The 12,540-nt window shown below is 46.0% G+C and overlaps 3 non-coding genes and 1 pseudogene across 3 annotated transcripts; 2 read left to right on the forward strand and 2 right to left on the reverse strand.

Moving 5' to 3' along the window:
* Positions 1-3,189: 3,189 nt before the first annotated feature.
* On the forward strand, positions 3,190-3,298 carry LOC131102496 (5S ribosomal RNA; annotated as a pseudogene).
* Positions 3,299-3,410: 112 nt separating this feature from the next.
* Positions 3,411-3,529, forward strand: LOC131102475 (5S ribosomal RNA). Its single transcript, XR_009119467.1, has one exon. It is a non-coding gene; the product is annotated as a 5S ribosomal RNA (ribosomal RNA).
* Positions 3,530-4,589: 1,060 nt separating this feature from the next.
* trnan-guu (transfer RNA asparagine (anticodon GUU)) lies at positions 4,590-4,663 on the reverse strand. The gene has a single exon. It is a non-coding gene; the product is annotated as a tRNA-Asn (tRNA).
* Positions 4,664-6,216: 1,553 nt separating this feature from the next.
* On the reverse strand, positions 6,217-6,290 carry trnat-agu (transfer RNA threonine (anticodon AGU)). The gene has a single exon. It is a non-coding gene; the product is annotated as a tRNA-Thr (tRNA).
* Positions 6,291-12,540: the final 6,250 nt, after the last annotated feature.

The raw sequence follows: 12,540 nt of genomic DNA on the forward strand, positions 1-12,540 counted from the left end.
TAGTTGTTTTTTAGCCGCCCCATCAAGTAGTCATTTTCCGGCTTCCAGACGAAAAAGGGATGAAGATGAAAATACTTTGGGGACGGCAGATCATAAATACTGTCAATCAGCTCAGGCTGGGGAGGTAAGCGCCACAGGGAGAAGGTTTTCATAGGGTTGTTGACAGGGCGGGAGCCTGGCCACAGACCCATGGACTCCAGTTCCAACTTCATCCATATTTTCTGCTGGTGTGTGCAGTTCCACTTATTGACCTCCTGGTCAAATGACAGAAATTGTTGAGGTGGAGGCGTAGGTGGGACTGCCGTAGGTGGGACTGGTGGTTGGTCTAGTTGGAAACAGACATGCACATGTCAATTTTGACACCCTTTTTAATGTGACACTATACTGCTGTGTTACTTACTGTGGGGTCGCTGTGCAGACTGTGGCTCTGCTGCAGATAGAGTGGAGGCTACAGGGCTCCCAGGAGCACATGCAGTTTCTAAAATGAAACCAAATTACATGTACACTGTGTTAATATTATATTAATATCAGGTGCAGTCAGTCACATAGAAAGATGAATCACCCACCTGGGGCAGGCTGTGCGGTCTCTTCTTTGGTCTTTGTTTTCTCTGGTAGCAGAAACATCAACTCCCGTGGGAAAGGCACTGGAATCTTTGGAGGCAGCACAGCTGGTGCTACACAAGGAAAGAGGCGGTGGTGCATTTTACCGTGAGTGTAAATCAGTTTGGATTGAAATGGTCAAACATCACTTAAAGCCTTTACCATCGTCTGGTGCATCTGGGCCAGTCGGTGCATGTTCTGTGTATAAAAAAAAGGAGAAAACGTGATGAAAGATTGATTGAATGAAATATTGGCGTTTCAGGGGTATTAGTAGAGTCACTCACAACAAACTGCCATTTGCTACTTCAACTACTTGGTTTGGCTTTTTAAAGAATTAAATAGACCTTTTTTGTGATGGTCTAGTCTAACTTTAACTAGAGCAGGAGAAGTAGAATGGCTCACTGCAAACACATGCTTCCGGCGTTAGTGAGCAAACATCATTCACCATTTCATCCATTCAAAAGAATGTATTCAAATTATACTTACCCTCTCGTAGGCTGTATCAATTCATAGTCAGTCACTTGGACTGTAGGTAGAACACACATGAAAGGAACAAAAGTAGAACGTGACGAGAACACATACAATCACAAAATGCCCTTTGAGGTCGGTCGTTATTTAAGAACTTCGCCCTGGACCTGAAAACCGTAGCAGCTCTAATGTTGGTGGAGCAGATCCACCTGCAAAACACATAGAAACTTGAGTGATTTACTTTATACAAAACACATAGACAAGGCTAGGAAAGTAAAAGAGCCTAACATGTACATATCCATAAACTGCACATACTGAGTATATCTGGAGAGATGCTGAGCATGGCTTTCTCCAGCTCTTCGTCTTCGTCCTTAGCTATTAAGAAAGAGCGGTAATATAGTTATTCAACAGTACTAAAATGGTCCAATGCATACATATGCAATGCAGTATAACTTTAAAAAGACTCAACCGTGCTCTCATCAAAGGTTGTGGAGGCGATGGTAAAAGAGGTGGAGGGCTGCTGTTGCTGCTGTTGCTGCTGTTGCTGCTGCTGCTGCTTCTGCAGGTACTGTTGCAGTTTGTGCATTTTTGTACCCGTCGCGCACTTTCTTCTTAAGATGAAGGCTGCATAGCCATCATCCCTGCTCTCCCAAATCTCCCTCCAGGTGTTACTGGCGCGTGCATCAAATCCAACCAGCTGGTCATCCTCTGCTGCTGGGGCGGGCACAGATGTTTTTAGGGACTCATACTCAAGAAGAGTATTAATTTCCTTGAAGCTGAGGGCATAGCGAAGGAATGACAGAAGGCTGTCCTTGCTATGCCCCTCAACCACCAGCACTCCTGCAGCCTCCTCTCTCTGGTGGCTTTGGATAAGATACACAGTGTATCCCATTCTCCAGGAGCCAGCGGAAGGACATATCTTTGTACTTCCCAAACTGCAGGATGTACTCGCCCAGTACTTCAGTTTGGTCTGAAGCATCTCCCCCTCTCTGACGGACCACTGCAAGGGCGTATTGCCTTACAACCTCCTGCTGTGCAACAGGAGACTTGTCCCTCCTCGACGGGTTGTCCTTAATTTGCCTGGCCTCCTCGGTGGGATCCTGCAGCAGGAATCCCAGTGGGCCCTTGCGGAAGACCACACTGATTCGCCCGGGGAAAAACAATCTCTTCATTTTTTCTCTACAGTGACAGAAATAATGAAATAATATAATGTATAATGTTGTCATATATGAGCTTTTCCAAGAACATTTACAGACTAAAGCAATGTCTATAAACTATCATCCATACTTAAATGGTATCGCAACAACTACAGTCATGTTTGTTTGTTGACTTTCTTTGTTCACTTTACAATAGCTCATAAGAGTTTAATTTAACAGATGATTTGTACTTATCCATGAACAACTATAACATTGTACTTACAAAAAAAAACACAGGTCTTATGAGCTATCGTTATATTTGTCCAAATAATTGTCGCTAATGCATATAATAGGTATACGGGGTCGGAAAATAGCGAACAATAGCGCCACAAACCCACGTGGAGAAACATGAAAGCAATTTAAACACTATACAGAACAGTTCAAAGACAAAATATTTTTCTGTAGCCTGAAATGCAAAAGACAATATATTTTTTACTGTAGTTTTACCGTGTTTTTGTCGCGTCGTCTCGTCGCTCGCTCGGAAAAAGCAATTGTGCTGTGTTACCTGAAGTTCAGGATGGATGTGGTGGGTGGAGCAGAAGCGGCCACAGCGCCACTCATGGACAAATGTATATTACATCCATCGTGGGGATGAACGCCACAGCGCCACCCCTGGACAAACGTATATTACATTCATAGTGGTCTTTCGCTCTCATTGGAAATGAATGGGGAAAGTTTAGCTCGTTTCAGCTGAACTATCCCCGCCGGCCGCGCGGAAAACGCCTGATCTCGTCCGATCTCGGAAGCTAAGAAGGGGCGGGCCTGGTTAGTACTTGGATGGGAGACCGCCTGGGAATACCAGGTGCTGTAAGCTTTTATGGTTTCTGCTCTTGCTTGACAGCAGAGGGCGCTGTTTGACACTTTTTGCTGGAGTCTAGTTTGGCCTGCGTCGCCTTCAAATAGGATCTTTCCAGTTGACCTGCCAGCTTACGGCCATACTCCCCTGAAAACGTCCGATCTCGAAAGCTAAGCAGGGGCGGGCCTGGTTAGTACTTGGATGGGAGACCGCCTGGGAATACCAGGTGCTGTAAGCTTTTTATGGTTTCTGCTCTTGCCTGACAGCAGAGGGCGCTCTTTGACACTTTTTGCTGGAGTCTAGTTTGGCCTGCGTCGCCTTCAAATAGGATCTTTTCAGTTGACCTGGCAGCTTACGGCCATACTACCCTGAAAACGCCCGATCTCGTCCGATCTCGGAAGCTAAGCAGGGGCGGGCCTGGTTAGTACTTGGATTGGAGACCGACTGGGAATACCAGGTGCTGTAAGCCTTTTATGGTTTCAGGATTCCAACCTGTGCGGGGAAACCCCATTGGATTTCGAGTCCAACGCCTTAACCTCTCGGCCACCGTGACTCCTTGGAAAAGACCAATGGGGGCAGGTGACCCCATTGTCCTAGAACCAAAATTTTGCTGATGTCAAGGATCAGCTGGCAACATATGCATGGGAGGAAGTCACATGGTTTGTGTGAGGGGCTACACAAGTCTTTCCACTTCTAGTTAAAAGCCAGGCACCTCACAATGTTTCCATAAAGTACCAAGGGATTGTCCTGTTGCCCTTGTATTTTGTGGGCAAAAAGGAGGCGTTTGCAAGTGGACCTCAGACCCTATCACTGGTCACCTGAACAGGGACTTGAATCCCGGACACTCAGATCAAAAGTCTAATGTTCAGGTGACTGGCTCAAACTTTGTCTTGTCTGACCACTCTTTTGTCCAGAAGATATTTGGCTAATGTGGTCTGTTTTCTTAAACCTGCAAATGTCCAAATACACAAGGGTATTGTCTTTGTAGGGAGCATTGTAGTACATGTGACATGTATACTACATATGACATCAGAAATGATGGGTCTTTATTCAACAGAACAAGAACATTTCTTTTAAATAACAGCATAGGAGCTGCTGAAACACAGAGAAGGCACTGCTGGGATTTGAACCCAGGATCTCCTGTTTACTAGACATGTCTGTCAAAAAATCACAACAGTATACAGTGTCTTCTCTTAAGGGCCCCTGCTTACCAGTTGATGGGGTTTGACTTGATTCCTTTTAACATAAAAGCATTCCGTCGTCTCTTAATCTATAATCCTGGATGGCGCTTTTGCAAAAGATAATATTTTCAAGCAGAGCTTCTGTGTTTCACCAGACCTGTGCAGAAACAAACTGAAATCTGTGACTTGATCAACCTAACTTCTGATCAAATGTGTTAGACCATGGAAGCTGGAATGTGCTTTTGAAAAGTCATTGACACGCAGTTTGCCAATTGGGAACCACACAAGTGCTGTGCAAGAGTGGAGCGCAAACATGAATGAACAGTGACACTGGTGACATCCAGAGAACGTCCCTGGGTGGGCTCGAACCACCAGCCTCCCGGTTAACAGCCGAACGCGCTGACCGATTGCGCCACAGAGACGGACACACTGCCAACTTCTGTTCAGTTGAAGCCATACTAACGCATGCTATGCGTCCAGCATGCCCTTTGTTTTGGATGTGACTCGCACCTTCTGGTGTAACAATCGAGGCATTGCAAACCAGGACACCAGCTTTACTCTTTGATGAACGCAAAGTATTTTTGGGTACAATCCAGGGGTCTTGTGCTCTCACGGAAATGGCTCTGTCCTTTTTCAACATGAGTTGAGACGAAATGTATTAAAATAGACAGACTGCATTGATCACTCAAGCAGAATTTCTCAGTTTGCCAATTTCAGACTGCGTGACAAAGAATCAAGTCAAACTCCATCGACAGGATGGACAGGGAACAACAAAGCAGGGAAGATAAGGGATAGGGAGGAGAGGGGAAAGATGAGACCGCCTTTGTTGAGAGCCAGAGAAGAAGCTCTCATCTCTGCAAGGTCAAGTACAGTATGCCAAGATTTTACCTTGAGAGTTGTCCTCATTCAACAACGGCCTGGATAGCTCAGTTGGTAGAGCATCAGACTTTTAATCTGAGGGTCCAGGGATCAAGTCCCTGTTCAAGCGGTGAAGGTAGGCAGGCCCCTTCCCTGAATAACTTGTTTCAGTAAACCTTTGCGATCTTCCAGGACTGTGGGTAAACGCCATTCTCAATAATTAAATTGAAGATACAGTGCGAGACAGGCACTTTGACCAGCTTAGCCACAGCGCCAGCTGTGCATCTGGCACCAACACAAAAACAGTTCGCCAATGGGGAAAAATGTTCATACAAGGGAGGGAGTCCAAAGTCCAACACGTGTGAATTGACAGTCCCTGGGTGGGCTCATACCACCAACCTCTCAGTTAACAGCCAAACTCGCTGACCAATTGCGTGACAGAGACTACAACAGCACACAAGGAATAACTTGTTTAAGTAAACCTTTTCGACCTAGCACCTTTGCGATCTTCCAGGACTGTGGGTAACACAATTCTCAATAATTAAATTGAAGATATGAGTTTCTCAGGGAACACAAGGAGCGAGAGGTTCAGTCATCACTGGGAACTTTGGAAGTGTAGTCACCTTAAGTCAGGTCTGCTTTGGTGAACTTCAGAGGTATCATGACCAGTCTGCATCAAAACATTATCTGAAATCCTGTGGCAGGTTTCTGGCATTGATTCTTAATTCAGTTGCCATCCCTGATAGATGGTAATGGTAATGGTAATCATGCCCGCATGGCAGGCGAGTCTCTTTGCTTGTCTGACGTCTGTGTCGCATCCTGATTGGCTGGCAGCAAATGTCTGAGAATTCTACCACTGAACCACCAATGCCACGTGGGGACACACTGTAAGAGAAAAAAATTCAACTGTCAAGTGGATGAGCCTCTGCAAAGTGGCGCTGAATGACAAAACATCACAATGTCATACTCTTTGGATTCAAGCACCTTCTGGCGTAGTGGGATCCACAACAATCATGTCAGCTGTGGATGCAACGTCAATTCGTTCTTGAAGGGCAAGTGACAAAAAGAAGTACATGGTTCAGAAATCAGCTGCCAAAGTTTCACTGACCAAGCACCCAGGCACTGCTGGGATTTGAACCCAGGATCACCTGTTTACTAGACAGGCACTTTGACCAGCTTAGCCACAGTGCCAGCTGTGCATCTGGCACCAACACAAAAACAGTTTGTCAATGGGGAAAAATGGTCATACAAGGGACAGAGTCCAAAGTCCAACACATGTGTGAATTGAGAGTCCCTGTCAAGTTCAAACTCCTCCAGGTCTCTGGTGGTGAAGAAGGGGAAAGTCACAGACCAGTTTCGCTTCTCAGTCAGAGGCACCCAGATTCCATCGGTGGGGGAGAAGCCAGTTAAGAGCCTGGGCAAGATCTATGACTGTACCTTGAAGGACACCGGAGCACTCCAAGCAACATCAGAGGAGTTGGGAACCTGGCTGACCGCAGTGGATAAGTCAGGATTACCAAGTTTACCAAGTTTAAAGCCTGGATCTACCAACACGGCATCCTGCCACGCCTACTCTGGCCGCTGCTGGTCTACAATGTGCCACTGACCACCGTCAAGGGCTTCGAGAGGAAGGTCAGCTGTTTCCTGCGGAAGTGGTTGGGCTTACCGCGAAGCCTCAGCACCATCGCCTTGTACGGGAGGAGCAACAAGCTGAAACTGCCCTTAACTTAACACTATAATCATTGTATTTACATTTTATTCTAACATTTCCCTCCTGTTTATCACACATTTTCTGTTTGCAGTCCCTCCTAGGCTCTCCTCTCGGTTTTCACCTAGCAGGTCATTGTTAGGGTTAAACCCAAAACATTATCACCAACTGTGAAAGAAGACACAAAGACGTGAGATATAGGCTTGCAAGGAGAGTGATCAGAGACTGTTCAGTAACATTCATCCAACCTACTCTGAAAAACAGTCTCTGCTCCCCTTCTTTTATTAAAGTTTAGGTGTGCCCTATTACATAGGTCTCAATCGTCTAAGGGAGGGGGAACAGTTCACACGGTTGAGACTGGTTTCAACATCAAGCAAGCATATTTTGAGAAAGCAAAGCAGAGACCGATAGTTCAAGGACATCAAGGGAAAGCAAAGAGAAAGCAGTGTCTAAAGGAATGTGATGCTCTATGCAAGCGTGTGATCTATGTGCATGTAATAGTAACTTGGATAATATGAAGAATGTGATTACATGATATTAACTTGGATAATATGAAGCAAGCTTATTAAATGTGAGTACATGATATATACAGTTTTATTCCAACAGTCATCTATGTCAGAAATTGTGCTTACACCTGAACGGAAGTGTTCTCGTCGTCTGAGTCAAAGTACTTGTCTTGGTCAGGAAACAAGTCAGGGGCATGTCCATGATGGCTATCTGAGTCGTCACTGTCATCGCTGCCACCTGCCACCAGTAGGGGGTACATTTCATTTACCTTTGTTGTAATTGGTGCCATGGCTAAATCCACAGTCCATGTGATTGTAACCTTCAGGATAGGGATACAACAACATCCACATAAGGCACACAAAAGAAGGGCAACAGCGAGTGCAATAAGCACGGACATCACATAAGGAGACCATTGTCCCCCAAGTTTTCTCCAGTCACCGAACATCTCAGTGTCAACACCAGTGTTCCTTCATCTTGGTGTTTAGCGCCTTTAAACCAGAAATCGCACGCAACAGCATTCCTGTGGAATCTGTATTGTTGGGGATGGACATGCCACATTGGTCGCCAAGCATGGCGCACACTCCTTGCTGATGTGCCAGCAGTCCATCCAAGGCGATACGATTCTGGAAGGCCATGAGTGACGTGGCATGGAGTTGTTCTCCAATTGCTGTGAGTCCGGCCTCGGTGTAGTTCCCAAGCTTTTGTATGTTGAGGTAGTTAATCCTATCCACATTTTTGTTAACTGTTATCCATGGGATAATACTTTCCAAACCTGATGCAACCTGATTTACTAGTTTGTATTCGTCTGGTACCCCTCGTGGCACGCTGATGGCATCGATGTCGGTGGGATTGTCTTGCATCATCCAGTCGGGGGCTGGAACTTCTCTCTTCCTTTGGAAGTAGTTTGCGATGTGGTGTTTATCTGCTTCAATGATAGCACTTAGTAACATGACAACATTCATAGGGTAAATAGATACTGGAATCAGTAATGTCACTACTGCACATGTTCCAGTCATGTTATAGACGATGTCATCGAGGTATTCGTCCTCGCACCACTACCACACGTCTGCTCTAAAGTACTAAGTTGATGGGGGTGTGTTTCCTCCTTCTGTGTTGTAGGTATCTTGATTTTTTTTACATGTCTACAATATTTGAACTCAACGTGACCTACATTTTTTTGCGGTTCCTTTTAGCTGTACACTGGTGAAATTTGCTCGGGCTACTTTAGTAGAGAATGGTGGGGGCCTTTTTGTCTCATTGACTACTGGGAATATAGTGTTTATATCATATAAACATTCTCGACAAAAACATTCTAATATTCTGAACATGATGGTGACAGTGTGGACATTTTTGTCATTACTTCAGGGACTCAAGTAGCATTGATCAGTGCTGGTACAATCTGGAGAAGTGGGGTCATGGTCATACATGCAACACAACTAATATTTTTAACATAGTTTGCTGCACTTTTTGCTGCTTGTTCAATGTTTAAAACCCAGTTGTTAAAAGTTCCTGAAATGGTTCCATGGTGATGCCTTCCATTTTTACTATTGGATTCATTACAATAATCATATAGACATAAACATTTATTAATTATTATATTATTTATAGCTTAACCCGACTACAATAGTTATTGTTAAGCCGGGGGACATTTTGGTTACTGTTTCATTTTTGTGCCATTCTGCTACAGTACCCTCAAAACCAGGATGCATTGTTGGGTTTTCTGGCCAAGGGTATGTGTTATAATCTTCACTGCTCAGCACGATGCCCCAGAGTCTAGGACTCTGAAGTCCCCTGCGTCACAGACGGGTCTTTACCTTCCTCGTCAGACTCCCGAACAATGACTAGTTTACAATGCGATTGATGTACCTCTTTTTGCAATTTCAATGTCGTCAATGTCGTTAACAATACTTGATAAGGTCCTTCCCACTTGGAAGAGTGTCAGTGTTTTCTTTTTACACTTATAAAACAATAAAGTCCATGTGTATTACTTGAAATAAATATTGTGGTTTTTGAAATTGGCCACACCGAGGTCGCAAGCTGCCCTGGGCATTGTGTTTTGCACACATTAAACACGCTCTACAAATTTTTTGGAATAAGAATTAAATTCATACATAGTAAAGTGGGTGTTAATAGTGTGGCACATCCCTCCTGTTGAAACATGTGCAAAACCATGGCCAAAATAGCGTCCCACTTATGCAAATTTTTTGGCAAGATTGTTTTATTATCTGTCGACATATTAACATTTTTGTCCAGGGTTGCTTTATTCCTAAGACAGTGGTCAATTTCTTGCTTTGGACTCTGTTGTTGCATGTCTGCCAGAATCTCAAAGTCTACTTGTAATTTTTTAGTGCTAAGATGGTTCAGTTCCTTTAGTGCTGCTTGTTTTATCATTTTATCAGCGAACGCATTTCCTAAGGATATCGGATCAGTATTATTTGTAATATGTGTCATGCATTTACATACAGCAATTCGTTTTGGCAATTGCACTGCTTCTAGTAATGCTGTTAGTAATCCGTCATGAGTTACTGGTTTTCCCGTTGATGTTATCATACCTCTGTTTTGCCAATATTGTGCAAAGGTATGTACTGTTCAATATACATATTGGCTATCAGTATAAATTGTCACCTTTTGACCTTTCATTAATTTGCATGCTTCTGTAAGCGCTACTAATTCTGCTGCTTGCACAGAATAAGAGGATGGTAAATGTTCTGCTTTCAACACCATATCTTGTGTAACAACTGCATAGCCTGTTATTGTTTGTCCAAAATTATTTTTCTTCAAGGAACCATCTACAAAATCTCCTCTTTTTGTTAGTGCCTGATCTAATATGTCTGGTCTACACTTTGCAGTTTGTGTTGTTAGTTCATAACAATCATGTGGTTGGCCTTCCTCAGGGAGTGGTAGAAGGGTAGGATTTTTTGGTTGGCTGGTACTCCTGACGGTGATGCTGAACCACTCGGAAGATGAACTGCCGCTCCTCTTCAGACTTGGTAAGAGCCACGTTGTAGTCTGTGGCGAGCTTTACAGCTCGTTCAGCGGCGTCATTGACCACCTTTAGTGCTGCCAGAGCCTGAGGCATGATCTCCAGGTCCTCCAGAGTTCGCGGCGTGTCGACCATCAACTTCAAGAATAGGTTCTGAGACCGTTGTGTGACGAACAGACTTAACTTCAAGTCAGCTATTTTTGGACCAGCCTTCACGTTGAGGTTCACCCGACGGAGGTCCTTCTTTGTTGGCGGCACAGATGCCATGTTCTCCAGCATCTCCTTCTTCTCGTCCGGCGACACCTTCTTGGAGAACAGGGCAAGACCAACGAGATCCTCGCTCAGGTACCATAAGTGGCCCTTTACTTTCTGCATCGCCTTCCCCGCCACGTCAGCATCGACCAGTTGACCATAGGCTTCGATTTCCTTCACCAGAAGCAGGTCGTTGATCGGAGCGTCCGCGGCGTAGGGAGCCTCGAACCAGTGGCGCACATAGACAGAGACCAGGAAGGTACACAACCGCTGGATGGCCTGTTCCTGGTGCTTGCTGATGGCGAAGTTTGCTGCTTCCTTCAGCTGCCGTCGGAAGAGGCATATCTTCAGACAGTAAAGCCCCTTTGCCATCCAGCGGGCTCGGTGGTAGGCTCCAGGTCGGCGGAATGCCATCTTGGGCTTCTTCCCTAAGTAGGCCAGTGTCAGGTTCAGCAGCTCCAGGTAGTCGTCCCTGGTTTCGGCCTTCTCCCAACTCTGCCATGTGATGACGGCATGCCAGGAAGAGGAGTCGGGATCCAATAGCTCGCTCCACTACAGCACAAGCGCCACCGTGAACGCCTGTGTTGGCAGCTGTCGTATCGAAGCAGAGTCCCGCCAGCCAAGGTTTGACTTGAGGCCATTCTTTACAAAACCTTCAGGATTGCTCCTCCCATGGCCACGCCAGTCCCTGCCGGGATGGAGGGGACGGACAAAATCTTCTCCAGACCCATTCCTGTCACCACAATCGCCAAGCGATCGCTTCGCCCACCCTCAGGATCCGGGAGGAGCTTGCCGTCGAAGTGGAGGATCAGGGGGACTTCTGGTTTGAACTCTTCTTGAAGGCTCTTCCCCAGTTCAGTACGCACCTCTTTTCTAGCTTCATGGAGTGATCCAACAGACAGAGTCAGTTCTCCAACGTTGACCCCCGCAGCCATGAGGGCAGGAGTGGCCCTCGTGGATACCCCGGCTCGGTCGCAGGAAGCAACGAAGAGTGGATCATCGATGACGCGGCGCCGATTGACTGACGGCCCTGGCTGAGGTTCATTCCCCAGGGGTGATACTCATCGTCGTCGTGATCGTCTTCAGATGAAGTGGCTTGAGATTGCTCACACTCAACCGCTGATTTGGCCAAAAGTCTGTCGATTTCACTCTTTGACTTCCAGCGACGCCTCTCGAGGTCCTTTTGTTTCTTGTCTTTTGCCTTGATTCTCGCCTCGTACTTCTTATCAGATCCACCTAGGAACATCACCCGGGCACCGCGTTGATCCCTCAGGAAGTCCCTGTCTTCTTGAATTTCAATGTGGGACATCACGTTCCCTTTGGCGATGTCGAAAAGACCTAGACAATACTTATTGTTCTCTGCTTCTTTCTTTTCCTGTGCTTCCCCTCCCCTGTGTCACGCCGAGGAGAGGGTAAGACCCAAGAGAAGCACGCAGGCAGGAGTAGTTTGCAATAAAAGGTCTTTATTGCCTCCTCAAAAAGCAGGATAGTGACAACAAAAAACTATGGTGCAAAAATGGAGAGCAAACAGAAAAGGCACCACGAAAAAGACTAGCAAGGCTATACAAAACTAACTTCTTAGTGCAGGTAGGGAGCAGCTACCTGGCTGGCAGGAAGGCGTCGGGCAGGAGACTTGGCACCACTATGTGGTGGTGGAAAAGACGGAAAAAGGCTCAGGTCCAAACAGGCAAGTGGCGTGCGTCCATGTGGAACAATACTACGACGCCTTCCTGCTGCCACAGGTGTGCCTAAATGGAAGGTGGTGATTGAGAACACCTGTGGCTGGCCGGGTAGCTCCTCCCATCAGGGCGAACTGGGGCCTGAGGGGAGAGAGAGAGAGCATGAGTGACAGGCAAGTGCAAATGGTGACAAAACCAGTAGGCTGCTCCAGGAGCAGTAAGATGGTGTCACGCAATGGCGTGGTTTTTCATCACTTTCCGGTATTTCTCGTATTCCACCTTCAACTTTTGAACGGCGTTACGTTTTTCTGC

The sequence above is a fragment of the Doryrhamphus excisus genome, chromosome 14, assembly GCF_030265055.1.
Source record: "Doryrhamphus excisus isolate RoL2022-K1 chromosome 14, RoL_Dexc_1.0, whole genome shotgun sequence".
NCBI lineage: Eukaryota > Metazoa > Chordata > Actinopteri > Syngnathiformes > Syngnathidae > Doryrhamphus > Doryrhamphus excisus.